Source organism: Pinus tabuliformis, chromosome 7 (assembly GCF_031772625.1).
Source record: "Pinus tabuliformis cultivar Carrire ecotype Pingquan chromosome 7, CPIR1, whole genome shotgun sequence".
In the NCBI taxonomy this organism is placed as follows: Eukaryota; Viridiplantae; Streptophyta; class Pinopsida; order Pinales; family Pinaceae; genus Pinus; species Pinus tabuliformis.
In genome coordinates this window covers 838361501-838384965 of record NC_142293.1, presented here as the reverse complement: position 1 = coordinate 838384965, position 23465 = coordinate 838361501, and positions in this window count along the sequence as shown.

The following is a 23465-nucleotide window of genomic DNA, read 5'->3' as shown; positions in this document are numbered from 1 at the left end:
CCTATTCCTGTAGGTGTGATGTTATCTGCTGAACAGTGTCCCAAGACACAAGAAGAGGAAGAGGACATGTCCCATGTTCCATATGCAAGTGTAGTCGGTAGCCTGATGTATGGAATGGTCTGTACTAGACCAGACATTGCACATGCAGTGGGAGTATTGAGTAGGTTTATGTCAAAACCAGGTAAGAAGCACTGGACAACAGTGAAGCGGGTTTTCAGGTATTTACGTGGCACTAGTGATTATGGTTTGTGCTACCAAGGAAGACCAGGATTGGACAGAGTGTTGGATATTCGTGGCTTTGTTGATGCAGACTGAGCTAGAGATCTGGATCAGAGAAGATCTACAAGTGGGTATGTGTTTAACCTATTTGGAGGTGCAGTCAGTTGGATGAGTAAGAAACAATCTGTAGTGGCACTATCAACTACAGACGCAGAATACATGGCAACCACTCATGCAAGCAAGGAAGCAGTTTGGTTGTAGAGATTGTGTTCAAGTATGGGGTTAGTACAGGGAGCTATAAGGATAGACTGTGATAGCCAAAGTGAAATTTTCTTGGCAAAGAACCCTGCATATCATTCAAAGACAAAGCACAATGATGTTCAGTATCACTTTGTGAGGGATATGATAGAAGACAAAAAGGTGTTTCTGGTAAAGGTGGACACTTGAAGAATACAGCAGATGCATTAACAAAATCTGTGATCTCTAAGAAGTTCTCTTGGTGTAGAGAAACAATGGGCATTGTAGGGCTAGATAAATGACTATGCTCTCTTGTGGCCCCCTGTGGAAAGAAAACAACAAGTGGGATAATGTTGGGTTGTGTTATATTCTATCCACGACTAGCCCATGTAGTTAATCGGGGGGTTGGAAGGGGGGGGGGGGGTTGGCGGAGCCCCCCCTTCGTTGTGTTGATTGCGTAGCGGTTGGGGGGGGGGGGGTCACAAGGGGTTTGAGGGGTGCAAGTAACCCCCCTCTATGGGGTCCGGGGCAACACCCCGGAAAATTTTGGTTTTGGACCCTATGTTAGGTTGGGTGGACCTACCTATGGTTTTGTGCATGATTTTCACACATGGTTTTGGATGCGATGGTTTTCGGTGCATGGTTTTGGATGCCATGGTTTTCGGTCAATGGTATTGGATGCTTCGGCATGTATAAATATGTATTGTAACATTGAAAGGGACATAATGAAAAAACAAGCTGGTAGTCCCAGTTTTGGGATCCAAGGGAAAATCTCTGTGTATTTGTGTTTTATGTGTTATGCTCTCTCATTGTTTATTTTCTGTGTTTAGAATTCGTATGCAGGTAGTTTCTGTATAGGGTTAAAACCTACAATAAGGAGGACCAACTGGAATCAATTTAATTAGAGAAAAAAGGATGGAAAGGCAATTTTTTGCATGAAACAAGGGTCAACGTAGGTATAAAGAGGCTACCAGTGCTCTGCAACGTAGGTACAGAGAAGTCCAGGGTGCTCTGCAATGCTTTCTTAGCAGACCAAGGGGTGCACTGATTAGGGAAAAGGGATTTCCTGACAGAAAAAATCAAATGCATATCAATGAAAGTTATTCATAGGGTCAATTCAAGTTGAGTGAGACATTGGAGGTTTGTTCAAGAGGTCTAACAAAGGAAAAAGTGAAGGAAACTACTAAGGGAATGAATCGATCCCCAATGGAGTCGCCGATTTTTTATATGGAATATACAACTATGGACAAAAGCATCTTCCCTAGACCTAGTGGCCTGGTCTAGAACAACATAAATCAAAGGCTATGAAGTTTTCCTTAGAAGGATTGGAGAAGGGAAAGATGCTTACTTGTGATCCATCGCAAGCTCTTCTCTCCTCTTGGCTTGGAAGCTCCAACCATAGCTATGATCGCTATAATTAGAACCTACATAAACAAACAACACAAGCCAAACATCTACAACATATATGTAGCATTATCCAATCATTATATTCAATGGATCAACATAACATTGAAACACGTGTACATGAAAAAATATATTGTTTGTATTAATATGAAATGGAGAGAGTTTACAACCAAAAGTGGAATCTGATCTTGTAGAGATCCTCCCAAGTTGACTTATCCTTCCTTTCCACAATGTACACCTCGAAGCCACCCTAATTCATGGGAATGATAACTCTCTTATGATCAAAGCAAACACATAAGGGTGTGATTAGTCTCCAAAATCCAACCTCTAGCTTGTGGATGGCAGTAAATATATATGAGAGGATGGTAGTTTAAGAATTATTATCCATTTCCTAATCTAGGCTTGAGATCCACTCTTGATGGGAAGATGAGCTCAAGGGATAAGAGGTGAAAAATCCAAGGGAGGGGAGATATGATTCAAAGTTCTTATCCAACGTAAATGGTTGTAACAAATCCTAGAAGCTTCTGGAAGAGGAAGCTTCATGATTATTTTTATTTTTCTCAAATATCTAGAATCAACGCACCCCCAGCAAGGGAAAACCTGATTTGATCAGAGCAAGTGTAGAACTGAGCAACCCGTTGTTGAACATAGGTCCCTAAAGGTCCTGGGTGAACTGGGCCTTAAAAGCACTAGAATGAAGTAGTCAAGGTCAAAAACTCATGGATTATAGGGATGATGGCAAGGTTTTCATGTATGTTGATTGATCTAGTATGTAGGCCTATTGACTAGATGTGACAAAATGGCCTATAAAATCAAGCTTAAGGTATTCCTCCATGGGAGCCTCTTTGAATCTTGACCCTTCCAATTTTGTACAAGAACAATAATTTTTCTTCTCCTTTGATATTAGAATTAAAATTGTTAAGAATTTATAATTTGGATGAAAATTATGTTTTTATACTTACAATTTTTGTGGCTAGTTTTGAGTAACAAGTCCGACCAAGATGATGCTGACCATGTTTAGCTATTCTAGCCTTCACGGCTTTGGATGTTTCTTGAAGCCCATATTGAAAATATTGAAAAACTTAATTAGATGTCACATTGATGATAAAGCATCATAATTACATTGTTAAAAGTGCCTCATAGCCTCTTAGTCTAGGTGGTGTCTTCCTTTCCTTTCGAAGCACCTTGTCATTTGCATCTACCACTAGGGATTTCCACTCCCTCTCTGGAATATCTAGAGGGTGCTCATACAACATGGCCCTTTCAAAATGACTAGTCCTGCAAATGTATTAAATGTAAGCCTTCCTTAGAGGCAACTCCAGTTTTGTTGAAGGTACCCTCACCAAACAGGTCAACCATCTTGTTCATAAGTTGATCCTTCAAGTTGGAACCTTGGGATTTCTAGTTTGTGCAAATGAAGGTCCCAAAGAGTTCTATTGTTAGGTCATACAATCCCCTATAGAATATGATGAGCCCCAATTTTTGGTACAATTTGGGCTCATATTGGCCTACTTACCTTGCTCAACCATTCATCTTTTATCACTTATGCATTCATTTCTTAGTATATTCGTGTTGTTTGTAGGAAGAAGGGCAGGCATTATATCTATCTGGCTAATACATGATGATTTCAGGTTTTTGGCATTAAAGAGAGCAAAAGACCACGCAAATGGAGACAAGGAGACAACAAAGGTGACATTGCGGGTTCATAGGGAGGTTGTCCACAGTCTTGATGACCTTCCTCGTGATTTTCACCTTAACTCCGAGCTCCAACAGCTCTCCCCACCGAGCTTAAAGGCAGCCAACACGTTCTACAGGATCAGCAGTTTACAACAGTTTGACTTTCAGTTGGACAGCCAAGCTCCACGAATGGAGGAAGCCAGCTTGATCTTCATTGTGTATAAATATGAAGGCCGTAGCCTTTGTTAGGAGCTTTTTGAACTTTTGGACTGATATTGTAATTTCTGAGCACAACTCAGTGTTTGTTTTTGTAAGCCAGTTTTGGCATGACATTAGACTTTTGATTATGAATAAAGGCAAGCAGATTTGGATCTAATTCTGAGCTTTTAAGGGAGCTATAGCTCTCAGGTTAGGGCCCAACCTGAGAGCAATAGATCTCCTCTTCTTGTAGTGTTATTTGCCTTTCTTTCCAGCACTTTGTTTCCTTGTTTGATATGCATTTCAAGAACACAGTCTGCTGATTTGATTTCTTTAATGAGATTGAGTAGGATTAGCTTATGGTTAAATCACTTTCAGTTGCTTAGATTAGAATAGGAGGTTTGTAATTCACTGGAGCTCCAAGAAAAGGTTGTTAGTGCCTTCACTGCCATCTCTGTTTAGGGATTGGGGTGCAGTCTATACCAACCACCAAAAAAACGCAGTCTTTTTCTACTTTTATGCAAGCTGCAACACAGTTGTTTTAATCGTGGATCCTTCCATGCATTTTGCTCTAGAGCCATACTTCTTCATTATACCTCCATGCACGACTTTTCTTCATGATTTACATTGCTGTTCATTGGTTTAATAGCACAGGTAGCATTGGTTAATGAATTCTCGTTTTTGGTGCAAGACATAAGCAATCTGTTTTATTTACACTACTCAGTATCATTCCACTTCCTTCTTCTTCTTCTTAACCTCGCCTCAAGCCACCTACTCGACCTCTGTTCAGCTCGTTTACCTTCCAACTCATCCATTGCCATGTAGCTTCATTTTTTTGACCTTTCATTGCTGCCATCCTTCTATCCACCAACCAACTTCGTGCACTCTTTCTCCATCTTATTTCTCTACCCCTGAGTCATCACAAGCTCCATCTCCACCTTACCTATCCACCCATACTGCTCCATCACTTCACCATCACCCAAAACTCCCATGGTAGAACATCCTGTAGAAGTTAGCAGATTTCCTGTAGGATCCCTGAGTTTCCTGTAGGATCCCCTGCAGACATCCTGTAGAAACCTGTAACCTCGGTTGCTGAGCACCTGAACGTTGTGGACTTCTATGGAATGATGCGTTGGACCCTCTGGGACCTCTCCTAGCCCTCCTGACCTTTCCCAAGCTTTCTCTCCCTTCGCACCACCTCTGCACAGCCAAACCCTAATAAGAAGCAAAATCATAATCACTCCATCCACTTAAGCAAAAATACAAAAACAATGTTCTTTTCCATGGAAGTAGTTTGAGTTCATGCATTTCACATCACTAGAAGTAATGGCATCATTTTTAGACATTTGCACTCTCACTATGGCATCATAGAGGTCAAACTAGTCAGATTAGGGTTTACTAGGGTTTCATGTTTTGGTTGGCTTTCAGTTCACTTTTGCAAAGTAGATCAATTTCCTTTGAGATAGCCTTCATCCATCATTTAGAAAGCTTCTTCTGAGAACATATAGAAGTTGGCTTGAGCCCTAGCGGACTTGTGCCAGCTGACCAAGTGACAGCTGCGATAAGAGCTAGTACTTGTGCATACAGCACCGTCGCTTCCAAGTTTGTACGAACTACCAGGTTGATAAAATTAGAGATAGGAAGCTCTAGGAGTTGTAGCATTATTGCTACAATACTGGAGCCCACCATCTTTTTGGCGCCGTTTCCGGGGAAGCGTCAGAGTATTAGTAATTGTTGCTTTTCTTCTATTTTCTTACTCTTGCCTTCTGCTAAGTAGTTTATTTCATTTCCATTCTGCAAAAGTAGCATAGACATTTCCTGCTTTCATAGATTAGTATTTCCTGCTTTCATAGATTAGTATTTCCTGCTTTCATAGATTAGCATCTCCTGCTTTCATAGATTAGCATTTCATTTCTGCAAGCGTAGACTAGTGTTTCAATTCTGCAAGCGTAGACTAGCATTTCCATTCCTGCAATTTCATTTGAGCAAAGTAGATTAGTTCTTTCCTGCTTTCAGTTTAATTCTGCATCTTTATAGTTAGTTGTAGATCAATCTGTTTCAGTTTTGCAGGTACCAAGGAAAAAAACAAAAACAATCAAAAAAGAAAGTCTTTTCCATTTCATGCCTCGTAGGAACCGAGATAAATCAGGCAAATTCCTACCCAACACCCCCACCACATCACTGAGTCACCCTTCTCTCTTCTTTGGTGACAGTGATCCAGAAGAACCTATAGGTGAACATCCCGAGATATACGAAGATCCTATAGTAGAAGAAGAGTTAGAGACCACTCCATCTGAAGCTATGGCTGACAATAGAAGGGAAGATGAGAGAATAGAAGGTGCCTTCCCCATCCGAGAGACCAATGGAGAGATGAAAATGAAGAACATTAGCCCCTCCGCCTTACCTCACTTCCATGGACTGACTACTGAAGATCCCGATACCTTCATGTTTGAGTTTGCTGTCCTTTGTAGAACCTATGACTATACTGAAGATGAGCAAAAGCTGAAACTCTTCCCTTCAACTCTTAAGGATGCAGCATTACGCTGGTTCATGGGCTTACCTGGGAATAGTATCACAACTTGGGCTCAGATGCAACAAGCTTTCAATACCAAGTACAGGGATTATTGTAGGTCTAAGGAAACCAAGGGAGAAATATTTCGGATGACCATGGGAAATGATGAGTCCTTAGAGGATTATGAGGAGAGGTTCCAACTTAGCTATAAGCGGGCCAGGTGCACACTTGACCCTGAATCCCTCAAGTTGGTCCTGCTCCGAGGAGTCCCTGAAGACCTCTTAGATACCCTTCACATGTTAGCTGGGGGGGACATCTACCAACTGCCTTATGAGGACATCAAGACTGTGTTTAGAAACCACTCCAGGGCAGCTAGGAAACGAGGTAGAGGAAACCTCCTCTCAACTAGTGTCCCTTTCTCCAAACATGAGCTTGCAAATCAATTAGAAGATCTCAAGAGTGAGGTGAGACAGACCATTGCCATGCAGTTGGACACATTCAGGATCCAGCAGAAGAAAGAAGAAGCTGAGAGAGCCTTGGCTACCTTCTGCCCTAGGTGCACAAGGAGACACCCTAAGAACGAATGCCCATTGCATTCGGTTGAAGTATGTTTCGTTTGTGAGGAGGACCATCCCACAAATCAGTGTCCAACCTTACCTGGGTTTAAAGCCATGTACCAAGGGACAGAAGCTCCCACTGAACCTCTCGATTACCTCAACCAAAGGAGGCCACAAGGATCTAGACCTTATCAGCAGGGGATGCAAGGGGCACCTCAAGCTTATTGCAGCCCCAACCAATCGACTCCTATGCCTTCCTGGGGTCCCCCTGCTCATCCTTCCTGGTCCATGCCTCCTCCATGGCCTTATCCACCTCAGTACCCTACTCAACCTACTTCTCATTCATATCATTCACATGCCCAGCCACAGCCTCAGTGGAATGCACCTCAGTCGGGGTGGAGGCCCCAGTACAATACTCCTCCCGCCATTTTGCCTCCACCACTAGTTCAACCTCAGCCATTACCTCCTGCTCCTCCAAGGCAACCTCAAATGCCTGCTCAACCGAACCCAAACCCCAACAATAGACAGGCCCAGCAGGTATACACTGGGGAAACCTCATGCCCTACCTATGCTGTGGAGATCCAGGAGATCAATCTTCGATCTGGAAAGACTCTACCAGATCGCCAACCTCCTCCCCCAGAGGATGAGGAAGATAAATAGGAAAGTGAACCAAAGGCTATTCCACCCTTTCCTGAGAGACTAACAGCCACCACACAACCCAACCTAGAGGAGGATGAGCTTCTGGGTGAGCTCAAGCAGTTGTGTGTAAAAATACCACTTCTCCAAGCCATCAAGGATGTGCCAATATACGACAAACTGGTTAAGGAAAAGTGTTTCAAACACCCAGGCAGGCGGAAGAAAGATGCTTCAACCATCAATGTCATAGGACAACTGTCTGACCTTATGTTAGGACAAGTCATCTGCCCAAAGTACCTAGATCCTGGAAGTCCTGTAGTAGATGTCCACATCAATGGCACCATCATACCTCACACCTTGATTGATCTGGGGGCTGCCATTAATGTGATGACCAGGGACACCATGCTCAAACTCAATCTTCAGGGTTCCTTGAGGAAGACCTCGACAGTACTGCAATTAGCAGATCGCTCCACTGTGACTCCCGAAGGGATTGTGGAGGATGTCTTGGTATCTATCGACTCTTGGGAATACCCTGCAGATTTCTTGGTTCTGCAACCCAAGGCAAAGCTTACTGGATATCCTCTCATTTTGGGAAGGCCTTGGTTAGCCACTGCAGATGCTTACATAAGTTGCCGTGCAGGAAATATGACCATAAAAAATGGTCTTATGTCCAAACAGCTAGTCCTATACCCTCCTGCCCAACCCTCCTTAGAGCATGACTTACCACTCTGGTTAGAGGAAGGAGAGGAAGACGAGGTGTACTCAGCACCTCTGTGCACCTTAGATACCACTAGAAGAGACCCCCCAACCGAGGATGACTTGATCGAGACCTTGATCTAGAATCCACCTTCCAGTGCACTATCCTTAGAGAAATTGGTGGAGGATGCCCAAGCTAGCACCTTAGTGGATCTTTGTACAACCAACCCTGTCACTCCCAGAGTCAAGAATGTGGAGTTCGGCCCTGAGAGAATGTTAAAGATCAGCTCCTCCCTATCTCCTTCCCAGGAAAAGGAGCTGTGTAGCCTGTTGGCCAGTCACCTAGATGATTTTGCTTGGAGCTATAAGGAGATGAAAGGAGTCCATCCTTCGGTCTGTACCCATCACATATATATCAAAGAGGATTGTAAGCCGATTAGGCAACCCCAGAGGAGAATGAATCCAGCCTTTAAGGACATTGTCAAGGAAGAATTGCAAAAACTGTTGGATGCCAGATTCATCTACCCCATCTCAGATAGTGAATGGGTGTCCCCTCTGGTGTTGGTTCCCAAGAAAAATGGGAAATGAAGAATCTGTGTGGACTACCGAGAACTGAACAAAGCTACCAAGAAAGACCATTTCCCCCTACCTTTCATAGATCAAGTGTTGGATGGACTGGCAGGAAAGAAGTTCTTCTCTTTCTTGGATGGGTTTAGCGGGTACAACCAAATCCAAATCAGCCCGGAAGACCAAGATAAGACCACCTTCACTTGTCCTTGGGGCACCTTTGCCTACCGAGTCCTTCCTTTTGGGCTATGCAATGCTCCTGCTACTTTCCAGAGAGCTGTCTTAAGCATCTTCTCGGAGCTGGTCCATGATGCAGTGGAAATCTATATGGATGACTTTACTCCTTATGGGGCCAACTTCCAGGAAGCATTGTCCAATCTGGGAAAAGTCCTAACCAAATGCATTGAGATGAACTTGTCCCTTAGCCCTGAAAAATGTGAATTCCTAATGATTGAAGGGACCGTGCTAGGCCATACCATTTCTTGCCAAGGGTTACAGGTGGATCCTAACAAAATTTCTCTCATCAAGAAGGTTCCACCTCCTCAAAAGGTAAGGGATGTTCGGAGTTTCTTGGGATTAGCAGGATATTACCGGAGATTCATTAAATATTTCAGCAAGCTAGCCTCGCCATTGTTTGGCCTGTTGGCAAAAGATGTGGAGTTTAAATGGACTGACGATTGTCAGAGGGCTTTAAATGAATTGAAGGACAAGTTGGTGTCAGCCCCAATCCTGAGAGGTCCAAACTGGGCCCTACCTTTCCACATCCACACTGATGCCTCGAACAAAGCCATAGGTGCAACTTTAGGACAAGTTGAGCAAAAACTTCCATATGCCATTTACTTTGTTAGCAAAAACTTGTCCAAAGCTGAGCTGAATTACACTGTAACCGAGAAAGAATTCTTGGCTGTGGTCCATGCACTGAACAAGTTCCGAAATTATATTACTGGCTATCAAACCTTTGTACATACAAACCATGCTGCAATTAGATATTTAATGAATAAACCAGATGTGAATGCTCGTATTATTAGATGGTTACTTTTATTGCAGCAGTTTGATTTGGTCATTGTTGACAAACCAGGTAGAGAAAATGTTGTTGCTGACTTTTTATCTAGATTGGATTTGTCTGCAGATGAGGATGGAACAGTGGATGACCAGATGCCCGATGAACATCTGTTTGCTATTTCAGTACTCTCTCCATGGTTTGCTGATATAGCAAACTACCTTGTTTCAGCACAGTTCCCTCCGCACCTATCTTCAAAAGAGAAGAGCAGAATCATCAGAAAGAGTGCCTCATTTACTTGGATCGGGGGCAATCTGTTCAAGCTTGGCCCCGATCAGGTCTTAAGGCGTTGTGTAAGGGAGGAGGAAGTCTTTGATATCCTCCTGACTTGTCATGATGGGCCTTGTGGAGGACATTTTGCAGCAAAGAGAACTGCCTTCAAAATCCTACAGGCAGGCTACTATTGGCCCACACTTCATCAAGATGTTAGAAGATATGTCAGCCAGTGTAACCAATGCCAAAGAATGGGGAAACCGACCCAAAGGGATGAGATGCCTCTCCAACCTCAGGTGACTCTTGAGCCATTTGAGAAGTGGGGTATGGACTTTGTGGGCCCAATCAACGCTCCTTCGAGGCAAAGGTCTTACATCATTGTGTGCACTGACTACCTGACAAAGTGGGCAGAGACCAAAGCAATCAAAGCAATAACAGAAGAAAAGGTGGCCGAGTTCCTAAGAGAAAACATCTTCTATAAGTTTGGCTATCCAAGAGAGCTGGTCACTGATCAAGGGAGCCAGTTCACCTCCAACCTGGTTGAAGATCTACTAGCTCATCACAAGATCAAGCATAGGACTTCCACCCCCTATCACCCTCAAGCAAATGGGAAGGTGGAAGTCACCAATAGAGCATTAGAAGGGATCTTGACTAAGGTGGTGAGCAGCAGCAGAAAGGACTAGGCAGATCGCCTGGTTGAAGCCACATGGGCTTACAACACCACTTGGAAGACCACCACCGGCTTCACACCTTATGAGCTGGTCTATGGGAAGAAAGCTTTGCTGTCCATTGAGTTTGAATACAACACTTTGAGAATGGCAGCTCAGCTGGACCTAGATCTCAGCCATGCACAACAAGAAAGGTTATTGCAGCTGAATGGACTGGATGAGCACTGAATGCAAGCCCTCCTTCACTCAGAAGTGGTTCAACTTCAGAGAAAGGTGTGGCATGACCAACATCTCCATGACAAGCAATTTCAGCCGGGAGATTGGGCTTTGTTGTATGACTCCAGATACAAAGATTTCAAGGGAAAGCTGAGAACCAGATGGCTAGGGCCATATTCAGTGGAAAAATGTCATGACAATGGATCTGTTCTTATTCGGACCATTGATGAGGAAGCCATCCCCATGCTTGTCAATGGGCATCGATTGAAGATCTACAGGAAGCCTCCCTCAAGACAAGAGTTCATCAAAACTATGGAGAAGGCAGTGTTGGTCATAGAGAAGGGTTCTGCCTCTGCTTTGGGCATACCCTGAAGAATCTAAAAAAAAAAAGAAAAAAAAAGAGAGAAAAAAATAATAAAGAAATAATAAAGATCCTTGGGTGAAAACCTTTCTGAGGCGCCCAAGGCAGGTGGTAGGGGTGAAAACCTCATTGAGGCGCCCCTATTGTCTTTTCAAAAAAAAAAAAAAAAGATTGGAAAAAGATCCTTGAGTGAAAACCTCTTTGAGGCGCTTAAGGCAGATGGCAAGGGTGAAAACCTCAATGAGGTGCCCCTGTTATCTTTCAAAAAAAAGAGAAGAAAAAAAAGGAAAAAAGAAGAAAAAACACAAGAAAAAAAAACAAGGTCAGCAGATTCATTATGTAAAATTGCATGCAGGTGTTCTATGGAGGAGAGGAAGCCTCTCAACTCAAAGCCAAGGGTCCTCATCATGCAGTCAGGACACCTCACCAGCACCTCCTCCAAGAATACTCATTTTCTCCAAGGTATGTGCAATTTTATTACAGCTTGAGTCTTCTATAGGAAGACGCAGATTTTCTACAGGAAGATGCAGATTTTCTACAGGAAGGTGCAGACTCTCTACAGGAACGCAACCTTTCTACAGGAAGCTCTGTATTTCTACAGGAAACTTCCTGTAGAAGCTCAGAACGGGCTAGAATTCATTTCATAAGGAGATCTAACGGCTAAGGATCGGTTTGGACGCATGCAAGCCACTGTTGTCACCCTTGCACATTGCTGTTATCTTGTTCCACCATCCTTGTCGACATGCAACGAAGTTACCTGCACCAGCAAAGCAGATCGATGAGTCTCGAAAAAAAGCAAATTGTAAATGGAAAAAACGCTAGAGATCTCACACCATATTCATCACAGTCATCCAGAAGCTCCGAGAGCGTGATCTTGAGGCCATCCATCGTCGTGCAGCATGCACCCAAGGAGGAAGAACTGTTCCAAGACATCCCGCTGGAGTCCTGTAACAGTTAAGCCTGCTAGAGTGGATACCATTCACAGCGCAAGCCATATGCAATGAAACATGGGTGCATGCAACTAAAGCATCCCATCCATCGTCGGAAGCTTGTGAACATGGACCTCCGGGCCTGTGTAAGTTCGCCAGCAGCAGGTAAATCGACTCATCAGCGTCCAAAGAACCGAAACATCGTGTGCAGCCGCGCAGGTAAGTGTCTCGACCCTTCCTTCCATCAGATTGCATGAATGTTACTTTGATTGATTGCTAAGTGTAAAGGTGAATGGGTTGAGCGGCCGTATGGCCATTTGGACGGCCACGTCGGCCAGTTAATGGTCTAGTTGGATGTGTGGGTGGCGGCCATGACAAAAAGAATGGGCAGCATGCACGTGAGAGCAATCCCGTCGAAAAAAATGAGTTTAACAAAAGAGGCGGTGGCAGATCTGTGGGAATTGATGCGGCAGCAAGTGAACGCGCAGTTAAATGATGGGATGACATCACCCAACGGTCCGGCGGGGACAGCTCACCCCCGCGCCACGGATTCCGTCGAATTCAAAATCTAATCGGCTAGATTGCACTCATGCATTTATCAACCACCGTTTTGAACTCGAGCGGCTATCCTGATCCTTCTGCAGTTCGATACGCCGAGCCTTTGGCTATCAGAACGATTGAGAAGCACACCCAAGGCGCAGATCGACTGCAGTCTCTCCCGAAAATCGTGCGCTGCATTCTACAGGAACGTTGTCATTCTACAGGAACGCTGTCATCCTACAGGAACGCAGTTTCTACAGGAAAGCGGGTGCCTCACGTAAAAAGGTGGCAAATTAAAAAGGTAACCCTGAACTCTTCATGCACTGGTTATTAAAGGTGGCAGGATTGTCGTCCACAGTCTGGTCATAGAAAAACGGTGAAATTGTTGTCTGCTGTGCCTATACTGTCATTCTACAGGATGTCGAGTAATTAAACTGTGTTAAGTTCCTCAGGGATAAGTTTTGTGGATTATGTGCATGACATTCTACGCTCTGTCTCAGTAAACCAAATTTCTTCCACAATCACCACCTCTGGTTAAGGAAACCGTTTTATCATGCTTGGGTGGGTTTATTAGACGAGAACCCACTGATTCAACCAAGTTAAGGGAAAACCAGGAAGTGGTGGATCTCTTCACACGGGTTCAATGGATATCTTTTTGTGACAAATTGCAGGGTTATGATGATGAAGTGGCAGAAGAATTTTTGCAGGCTCTGAAGACGAAATCCAAGACACTGGCCACAGTGAACTTCAGGGGTCTAAGCCTCAAGCTCACCCCGCAATATATCAGTCGAATTACTGAACTTCCGATGGGTTTGCCATGGGATAAGGAAGAAAGGAAGTTAAGCCAACAGGCCAAGAAAGAATTCTTTCCACCTGAGGAGGAATTCTCGGAGGACAAAAATGGGGTGCAAAGAACCAGCTTGCTGCCACCATGGAATGAAGTCAGCCTGCAAATCATGAAGTATATAACCTGTGAAGGCCGTTTTAGCATCGTGTACGCATATCACTTTCGGTTGCTCACTGAATTGAGGCACCAGATTGATCTTCCTGTAGAACAGAAACTGAGCATTCCTTATTTCCTGCTACAGTCCCTAATTGAGTGTGCCACAAAGTTAAAAGAAGGCATACCAGATCAGGTAGCCCACCATGGGTTGATCAAACTTCTTGTGGAGGATGCGCTTCATTCATATAAGGTTCCCCTCTCATGGGAATCATTCCGGAATTTGACAAGAGATGGAGACATAAGAATGCTGATTGAAGAAACGGGTTCCTCCAGCAGTGAGGAAAAAGAATCAGTGGCCGAGGGAAAGAAAGAAAAAGGCCAGAAGACCCCGACCACAGTGTAGAAGAAAGAACAAAAGAAGAAGCATGAGGAAAAGGATGACAAAGAAAAAGGTGACACACAGCAAGAGAAAAGAGGTTGAAGAGCAGGACGGACAAAGCTGAGGTGGTCCACATCAGCCCAAGTACCTCATCAGCACCTGCAACCAAACCAAAAAGAAAAACCCATGCAGCAAAGCAAGCAAAGGTGGTGACACCCGTGTCTACAGGAAAGCAGAAACAGGCTTCTACAGGAAGCCCGAAAACAGAGAAAGGGTCTTCTACAGGAAGCCCGAAATTGGCAAAAGGGTCTTCTACAGGAAGCCCTGAAAAGGTGAAACCCAAGGAGAAGAAGGTGGACATTCTGGCAAGGGAGGCAGCAGCTGTATTAGCTGGCCTCAGCACGCCACCTAAGCCAAAAGAAAAGAGGAAGAGGGAGACCCCTCTATACTTTAAAGCTCAAAGAAGTGTTAGGATAAAGACGGGCAAGCCACAGCCTCCACCCAGCAGCCAAACCATTCTAGGGGGTGTCCCTACTTCACCCAGTAAAAGAACCCCCTCTAAAACATCGGCTACCCCCGAGAGGGGAAGCCCAAAAATAACCTCCTGGACACGAAGGATAGGCCAATCGTCTTCCGAAGCCCGGCTCAAGGAAACAGGAAAGGAGGAGGAAGTGCCACCTTCGTCACCGCCAGGGGCAGAAGAGGCAGGGCCACCAAGAACAGGAAAGGAAGAGCATGCTCCGGGCCCTAGTTCTCGGCCAAGGACAAGGAGCTGGAGCAAGGTTGCTCAAGGATGAGCAAATATTTTAGCTGGGGGGTGATGATGAGCCCCAATTTTTGGTACAATTTGGGCTCATATTGGCCTACTTACCTTGCTCAACCATTCATCTTTTATCACTTATGCATTCATTTCTTAGTATATTCGTGTTGTTTGTAGGAAGAAGGGCAGGCATTATATCTATGTGGCTAATACATGATGATTTCAGGTTTTTGGCATTAAAGAGAGCAAAAGACCACGCAAATGGAGACAAGGAGACAACAAAGGTGACATTGCGGGTTCATAGGGAGGTTGTCCACAGTCTTGATGACCTTCCTCGTGATTTTCACCTTAACTCCGAGCTCCAACAGCTCTCCCCACCGAGCTTAAAGGCAGCCAACACGTTCTACAAGATTAGCAGTTTACAGCAGTTTGACTTTCAGTTGGATAGCCAAGCTCCACGAATGGAGGAAGCCAGCTTGATCTTCATTGTGTATAAATATGAAGGCCGTAGCCTTTGTTAGGAGCTTTTTGAACTTTTGGACTGATATTGTAATTTCTGAGCACAGCTCGGTGTTTGTTTTTGTAAGCCAGTTTTGGCATGACATTAGACTTTTGATTATGAATAAAGGCAAGCAGATTTGGATCTAATTCTGAGCTTTTAAGGGAGCTATAGCTCTCAGGTTAGGGCCCAACCTGAGAGCAATAGATCTCCTCTTCTTGTAGTGTTATTTGCCTTTCTTTCCAGCACTTTGTTTCCTTGTTTGATATGCATTTCAAGAACACAGTTTGCCGATTTGATTTCTTTAATGAGATTGAGTAGGATTAGCTTATGGTTAAATCAATTTCAGTTGCTTAGATTAGAATAGGAGGTTTGTAATTCACTGGAGCTCCAAGAAAAGGTTGTTAGTGCCTTCACTGCCATCTCTGTTTAGGGATTGGGGTGCAGTCTATACCAACCACCAAAAAAACGCAGTCTTTTTCTACTTTTATGCAAGCTGCAACACAGTCGTTTTAATCGTGGATCCTTCCATGCATTTTGCTCTAGAGCCATACTTCTTCATTCTACCTCCATGCACGACTTTTCTTCATGATTTACATTGCTGTTCATTGGTTTAATAGCACAGGTAACACTGGTTAATGAATTCTCGTTTTTGGTGCAAGACATATGCAATCTGTTTTATTTACATTGCTCAGTATCATTCCACTTCCTTCTTCTTCTTCTTAACCTCACCTCAAGCCACCTACTCGACCTCTGTTCAGCTCGTTTACCTTCCAACTCATCCATTGCCATGTAGCTTCATTTTTTTGACCTTTCGTTGCTGCCATCATTCTATCCACCAACCAACTTCGTGCACTCTTTCTCCATCTTATTTCTCTGCCCCTGAGTCATCACAAGGTCCATCTCCACCTTACCTATCCACCCATACCGCTCCATCACTTCACCATCACCCAAAACTCCCACGGTAGAACATCCTGTAGAAGTTAGCAGATTTCCTGTAGGATCCCTGAGTTTCCTGTAGGATCCCCTGCAGACATCCTGTAGAAACCTGTAACCTCGGTTTCCGAGCACCTGAACGTTGTGGACTTCTATGGAATGATGCGTTGGACCCTCTGGGACCTCTCCTAGCCCTCCTGACCTTTCCCAAGCTTTCTCTCCCTTCGCACCACCTCTGCACAGCCAAACCCTAATAAGAAGCAAAATCATAATCACTCCATCCACTTAAGCAAAAATACAAAAACAATGTTCTTTTCCATGGAAGTAGTTTGAGTTCATGCATTTCACATCACTAGAAGTAATGGCATCATTTTTAGACATTTGCACTCTCACTATGGCATCATAGAGGTCAAACTAGTCAGATTAGGGTTTACTAGGGTTTCATGTTTTGGTTGGCTTTCAGTTCACTTTTGCAAAGTAGATCAATTTCCTTTGAGATAGCCTTCGTCCATCATTTAGAAAGCTTCTTCTGAGAACATATAGAAGTTGGCTTAAGCCCTAGCGGACTTGTGCCAGCTGACCAAGTGACAGCTGCGACAAGAGCTAGTACTTGTGCATACAGCACCGTCGCTTCCAAGTTTGTACGAACTACCGGGTTGATAAAATTAGAGATAGGAAGCTCCAGGAGTTGTAGCATTATTGCTACAATACTGGAGCCCACTAGAATACATCATTTCCTGCAAAGAAATATTATCATTAGTTTAAAATAATCACAGGCTATATGTATTAATTAGATTGTACTTAATATTTAAGAAGCTTTTTAAATACTTGGAAGCTTCTCTAATTTCATGGGGATATGGTCATCATCTACCAAAAATGTAATCGATAGTGTTCTCTTGCTAGTAACATGGGAAGATCTAGGAAATCTCGCTTCAAAATATTTGATGGGATCATAGTCTGCATCGACAACATCATGTGTAGATCATGGCATATGTTTTTCAAGGGGTGCAGATCCTAGTGTGTGTACTGGTCTCAGTTACTGGTGCATCACTCACAGACAGAGCATCAACGTCAACCCGCATAGTCACACGATAATGAGGATCTTTCTCCCTCAAAAACTCATGTAAAATAAAGAGTTTTTTTTTTTTTTTTTTTTTTTTTTTTCAGCTTTTGGTGCTTCCTCCGGACCTCCAGACAAAGCATGGAAAGGCTCGAATGGTACGATCCCTCCGCACCCTAGAATGAAAAGGGTGATCTCTTCTTGGTCTGTGAAGATGCGTTGTTAGGTGCTATATTGTGGTTCCACATTTAGGCTGAACTTCAGAGAGATAGCCATCCATACATCTCTTCATATCTATCAGATAGCTGCGGAGGTTTGAACAGATTTCTCTCCTATTCTTGCCATTTGAGGATACTTAAGCAGGTTCGACTGATAAGGAGAGGAGGCATAGGTTTTTCCTTGATGCTTATTGGGTGGGGGCTCGACTCACCTCATAACTATATCTTGGCTTGGAGATGGAGTGATGCCCCACCAAAGTCAACCTTTCCTTCGCATTCCGTATTTTCCGAGCTAATCTCGCTGAATGCGGAACCATATTCCGATAAAGACCAGATCTAAAGCAGTTTGTGCTAACCTATACTCGCTAGGAAAAGCTGCTTCCTACTGGCTTATAGTCTCAACAACTAGTTGAGAGGAAGTTTTTTCAGATCGACCCGATCAACGAACCCCACCCGCTTCACCTTCACGACTTACCTTTGTACCAAACAGCCTTGTCCCGCGTGTTATCGCTCGAATTTGCCTCAGGCTGAGGAAGGAAAAACTCAAGGCAACATCAAACCACACTCAGCCTCGTAGCTAACCCTACGAGGACAGGAGACGACTCTCTCCGGGTCTATCTCGGCAAAAGGTCTTCAAAGGGGCTGAGATGACTCAAATTTAATATTGATTTTAGGCTAGTAAATGGATAGGAAGGTTTGATTTAAAATTTTTTGAGGTTTTGTTGGAGAAAATGGAAAGGCAATTTTGGGTGCGGGGATGAGACACAGTTTTTGCAGAGGTCTATTTGGGGAAAGGTAGGCAATCGTCTTGATGCTTTTAAAGGAAATGAATGGGTAGATCTGACTGGTGAGGAGCTAAGGAGAGAAATAAGCTTTCAAGGATTCTCCTTAAACATATGAAAACATGGAAATTCAAACAAACTTAAAGGCAGAGCATAACAATTTATGGATTCTACCTTAACACTTCATTTGTTTAATTGCAGAAGATGAGAGAAGGAAAATGATACACATAACAACTTACAATAACAGAGAGAAGCACACCATCAACACATAAAGCCACATGGATCCCAAATAGTGCTGCAAAACCCTGGTCTTTCCTTAGCCAAAAATGCAGAGATAGAATGTACAATAGAGTGCCAAGCTTTTCCTAAGAGTCCAACCCTTGCTACTGACTGAAAATTTACATCATATAGATCATGCCAACCTATTCCCTAACCTCTAGGGGTCTAGCTCCTCCTTCTAGGATCTGTTTCAACCAATTCTAAACAAGGAACTGAAAACTAGGTAGTCAAACAACTAACCCCTATATGCTAGGAAACTGATTCATTCATTAAATTTTTGCTATTTTGTGAATGAATCATCTAGAATAGGTAATATAGTGCCAAAATTACATCATATACATCAAATTACATCAAGGAAAACCAAAAATTACATCAAGAGGTGAAACTGGTCATAACTGGCCGAAATTCTGAGCTGGAAGGTGAAAAATTGGCCAAAATCCTCAATGCGTAGTGCCCTGATCTCTATGCGCAATTCACTTTTCAGGCTGATTTTGAGGCACTTCTCGGCATCCAAATTGAGCTCAGATTGGCTTGTTGGAAAGCCCTAGATGTCTACTTTCCAACCCAAGTGGAATTTTCCCATTTGGTGTCCATTTGCCCCTCCAAAAGTTCATTATCCCAAGACTGCTTCCTGTGTGTCCAACAAGGCGCAGTGAGGTCATTTTTTGCATGTTTTTGGACCCTTTGGGGACCCAAACCTTGATGAAATGCCTTGGCAATATCTGAGCAGGTATATTTCATCATGAAAAATCCAAAAATGCAAACCATTTGTGATTTGGACCTCCCAATCTTATGGGTAGCGCGCTGCGCGTTGAGCCAAAAAACCTGTTTTTAGAGCCAAAAAATTCAAAATTGACAAAATTTTCTCCAAATTTCTTGAAATTTTGGCTGGGGGTCCCCAATCAAGTACCATGCTCAGCCAAAAAGGCTTCAACCAAAATCCAAAGATGATCAAGCCTCTTTAGCCATTTTAGTGCTTTGCTCAACCTCCTTTGCAAAATCTTCATTTTTGCTTTGCCAACATGCATGCGAGCCCAATAATGATTTTTCATGTGACGAAACATGTCTTTATCTCTATTAGCCTTCGCCAACAACTTCTCTAAGTGGATGTTGACCCTCTCAAGCCAAATCTCCCGGTCAACTTCTACCTCCTGCTCAATGGGTGTCATCTCATGTATATGTCTTCGGGCAGCCTGCCGGTCTTCACGGATGTGTCGCAGCTCCATAAGTGTGTGTTGATATAGGTGTGTTGAAGTCCAAAATTCAATGCATACTCAAAACCCAAATATGTTTACCAAAGCATCATACAAACCAAGCCATAATGGTAATGCTCTGTTTCAATGAATTGGCATAAAACAGTCACTGTTTGACAAATGGACAAAATTGTAATGTGCACCCTTTGCAATGTTGGCTAAGGTTTACAAATGAGCATGGAGCTAGTTTTCATCAATGGAGGATGAGAAATATTCACTAAACCACCCACATGTCCTTTAAAAAATGCTTAAGGAATGATTTTGACATGAACATAGGGTTTCGGTTTTCAAGAGCCAATACAACAAATTTCCCATCTTGAAACACACTTCAAACATTATAACATTGACTGAGCAGCAAGGAAATACCTACTTGCAAGTTTTGGAGTGGATTTGGTATGATCTGGTTGCATGGACAGAGTTTTATTGTTGCTTTAACCCAATGCACAGCACACAAACCCAACGCGCATCGCACCCCTCTATGTGCAGCGCCCTTGTTAATTTACACTAGCCAGTGAGGCCCAATGCGCAACACACCTCTCTATGCGCAGCGCACACTTTCTATGCGCAACACATTTTACAGGAGGCTTTTGGAGGTCTTCTCGGTGTCCAAATCGGGTGAAGGATAGCTCGTTGGAAAGGTCTTTGAGTCTAATTTCCAACCCAATTATAATTTTTCAATTTTGAGTTCATTTGCCTTGTCAAAAATCAAATCTCCCAAGACTGGTCAAAATGTGCCAAATGAGGCTGCCTCAAAGAAGAGTGCTGTTGTAGTCAACTTTTGAATGCCTTCGTCAACTCCAAATTGAGCTCATGATAGCTCATTGGAAAGATAGTTTTGTCTAGTTATCCTTTGACTCATCAAGAAAGTTATTTGGCCAACCAAGCTAGGAGAAAAATTAATTTTCCCAAGGTCACTTCAGAGGTGCATCAATTCTCCCGAGGCGATTGTATTTTTGACATTTCTCCAAAAAAATTATACCTGTGTAAAAAGTGAAAGAGGTTTTTATTCCTTAGCATGTTTTTAACAAAACAGTCTCTCGGTTTTCCAAAATTAATCTTTGATTGCTCAAAAACATCTTTTGAGTGAAACTTATCCCGATGTGTGAAACAAAGGATTTTGTCGAAATGAAGCGAAATGAAGGGGATAAGGGGCTTCTAAATTCTTTAGGAAATTTTGGTGAGTAAGGAGGGATGTTAGGAAGTAGGGGAAAGTGGAATCTCAGAGATTGAGTGAGGGGAAGGGGTCCAAAAGAGCAAAACATAGGTCCAACCTAGAAAATTGCCAAGTTGTAGCAAGAAACTAGGGTTTGTGGAAAAATGAGGAATTTGGGGAATCTCAATGATGGGAAGTGTTTAATAAGGTACATTAAGGATAGGGGAAGGTGTATGAACATCAGGATACAATTTTTATGATGATTTGGCCATCCAAGAGAAATTGCCTCCAAAACCCTAGGAGAGGGAAATGAACTTACCCAGACGCAACTGAAGCATGAACAAGGTGTAAAATGACCCATTGGAACATGACATGATGATGAAAACCCTCTGAATGATGATACACTCAGCTGAATGATGACATGGACTACCATTTGGACAACTTTGAAAAGAGTGAAAACAAACTCTAGACCTAAAGCCTAGTGACCAAATTTTGTTTGAAGACTCTTTGAAATGACAAAATTTGACCTTGACACCTTAAAATCACTTTGTAAGAGAATATTTGATCACTGGAGGAAGGCTACAAAAGGATGACACTAACATTGGCTCCAATGGGGATGGTAGCTCCTTGGAGGTGCCAAGAATGACAGATCTTTGGGAGAGCAGACCAGTGCCTTCATCCATTGGGCAATGGAGTCAAAAACTCAAGCTGAAATGCATGACTAAAAACCGAGACAAACTAACTTAACAACAAGACTGAAAATTGATTCACAAATGACTCATGACTCAACTAAAAACTGACGTGATACTTAAACACAATCGACAAACTCAAAATGATGCTCAAAGGGGAGCTTATTCATCACAACCTACTCTAACAGTTTCATTCATCATCTGATCAAGTGAAATGAAATAACCAATGCAACCAAGTAAGTATTCCATCTGCTGTTCGAATTGTCCGCAAGTGCTCACTTATGAACAAAAAGAGAGAACTACTGAAAGGAAACTCCCATGATAACTTAGAAACAGATCCGTTGAATGATATAAATTCTCTATCCGCCTCCAAAAACACTGCATAAGGATCTTGAAATTCAAGCACACTGGAACTTAGCTCATCCAATGAATTACTTCTCTTTTCCTCATACCATGAATGCAAACTTTGATCTGAGCCTTGTGATGAGACCTCTGCTGAAAATGACAAAGAAACCGGCTGCGGGATCAAGTTTGTATCAATACACGTTTCAAGCTCACATATAGTCAATGGAGAGAGACTTTGACTGCAAACCTCATCCAAAACATCAACTATTGGATCATGAAAAACTTGAAAAGACTGCTACGAACCATTTTCTATTGGTTCCAATGTGATTACATGATTGCCTACATGCTGCTCATTCTTCACTGAAGATGTACTATGCAAATTTCCCTTCAAAAACTGAAATGATTCAAAACAAAATGGTATGGAATCCTCTTGCATCATTTGATCATATGTGTTAGCTTCCATGCCTTCCTCTGCAACTTGACAATCAATGGCATTCGGGGGCTGCAAAGCTGGATATGACAAGTCTTGAACAAGGTTTTCATTGCTCTCAAGATGGTCCAAATCAAAACTTGTTGATAGCTGATTTCTGATTGCATGGAAGTTGTCTTTGATGAACTGACATGAATCAAAACAAAAAGGCAAAGATCCTTCACTTACTTCAAAATTTGCTGCACTTTCCTTGTCACTGTCATAGCTGATATGCATCGGTTGATCATTGTATTCGAGCTGCTGAAAATGAACTTCTTCCTCCCACAAACTAGCTGCTTGTTCGTCTGCAATAGTAGCTTCTGTTTGGAGAACATAATCATCATCATACTGATCAAACTGAGGCAAATCATCAGTATAAAAGACATCATCAAGCATACATGTCATATCAACAGATCTCTCTTCTCCAAGATGATTAATAAGACAATCATGATCAGATCTATAACAATTAGGATAAGAAACAAAATGTTTTGGATCAACAACTTGTTCTTCTTCAATCAGCGAGCCATGAGCTTGAACATCATAATCATTCCTTGCGTTGATCTTGTCCATCATCTTTCCCACTGCACTTACCAAAATGTCAAGCTTCACCTCTAGAGATGTTGATTCGGCCAGATCTATGTTTTTCATCTCTTCTTCTTTCAACCTTACCCGTCGGATCAGCAGATGAGCCTCTACATTCACTGCACTGTTTTTCATCTCGTGAAGTGTTGCAATATTTCTTTCTCTCAGCTGAAACTCCATCTCCGGATCAAAGGCACCTAGATAGTGCAAGAGAGCAAATCTAGGAGTAGGCCTTATCTCAATTGGCATTGAATAATAAACTTGATTAAATCTGGCTGAAAACTGTTGTACTGTCTCCCCTGGTAGTCTTTTCAGCTGGTTATACTCTTCTTCAATTAAGAAAAGGTTCTTCCCAATCATCCACCTGTCGAGAAAAACTTTGACGAACTGCTGGTAATCTGAGATGCTCGCATCAAGCAGGGTTTTGA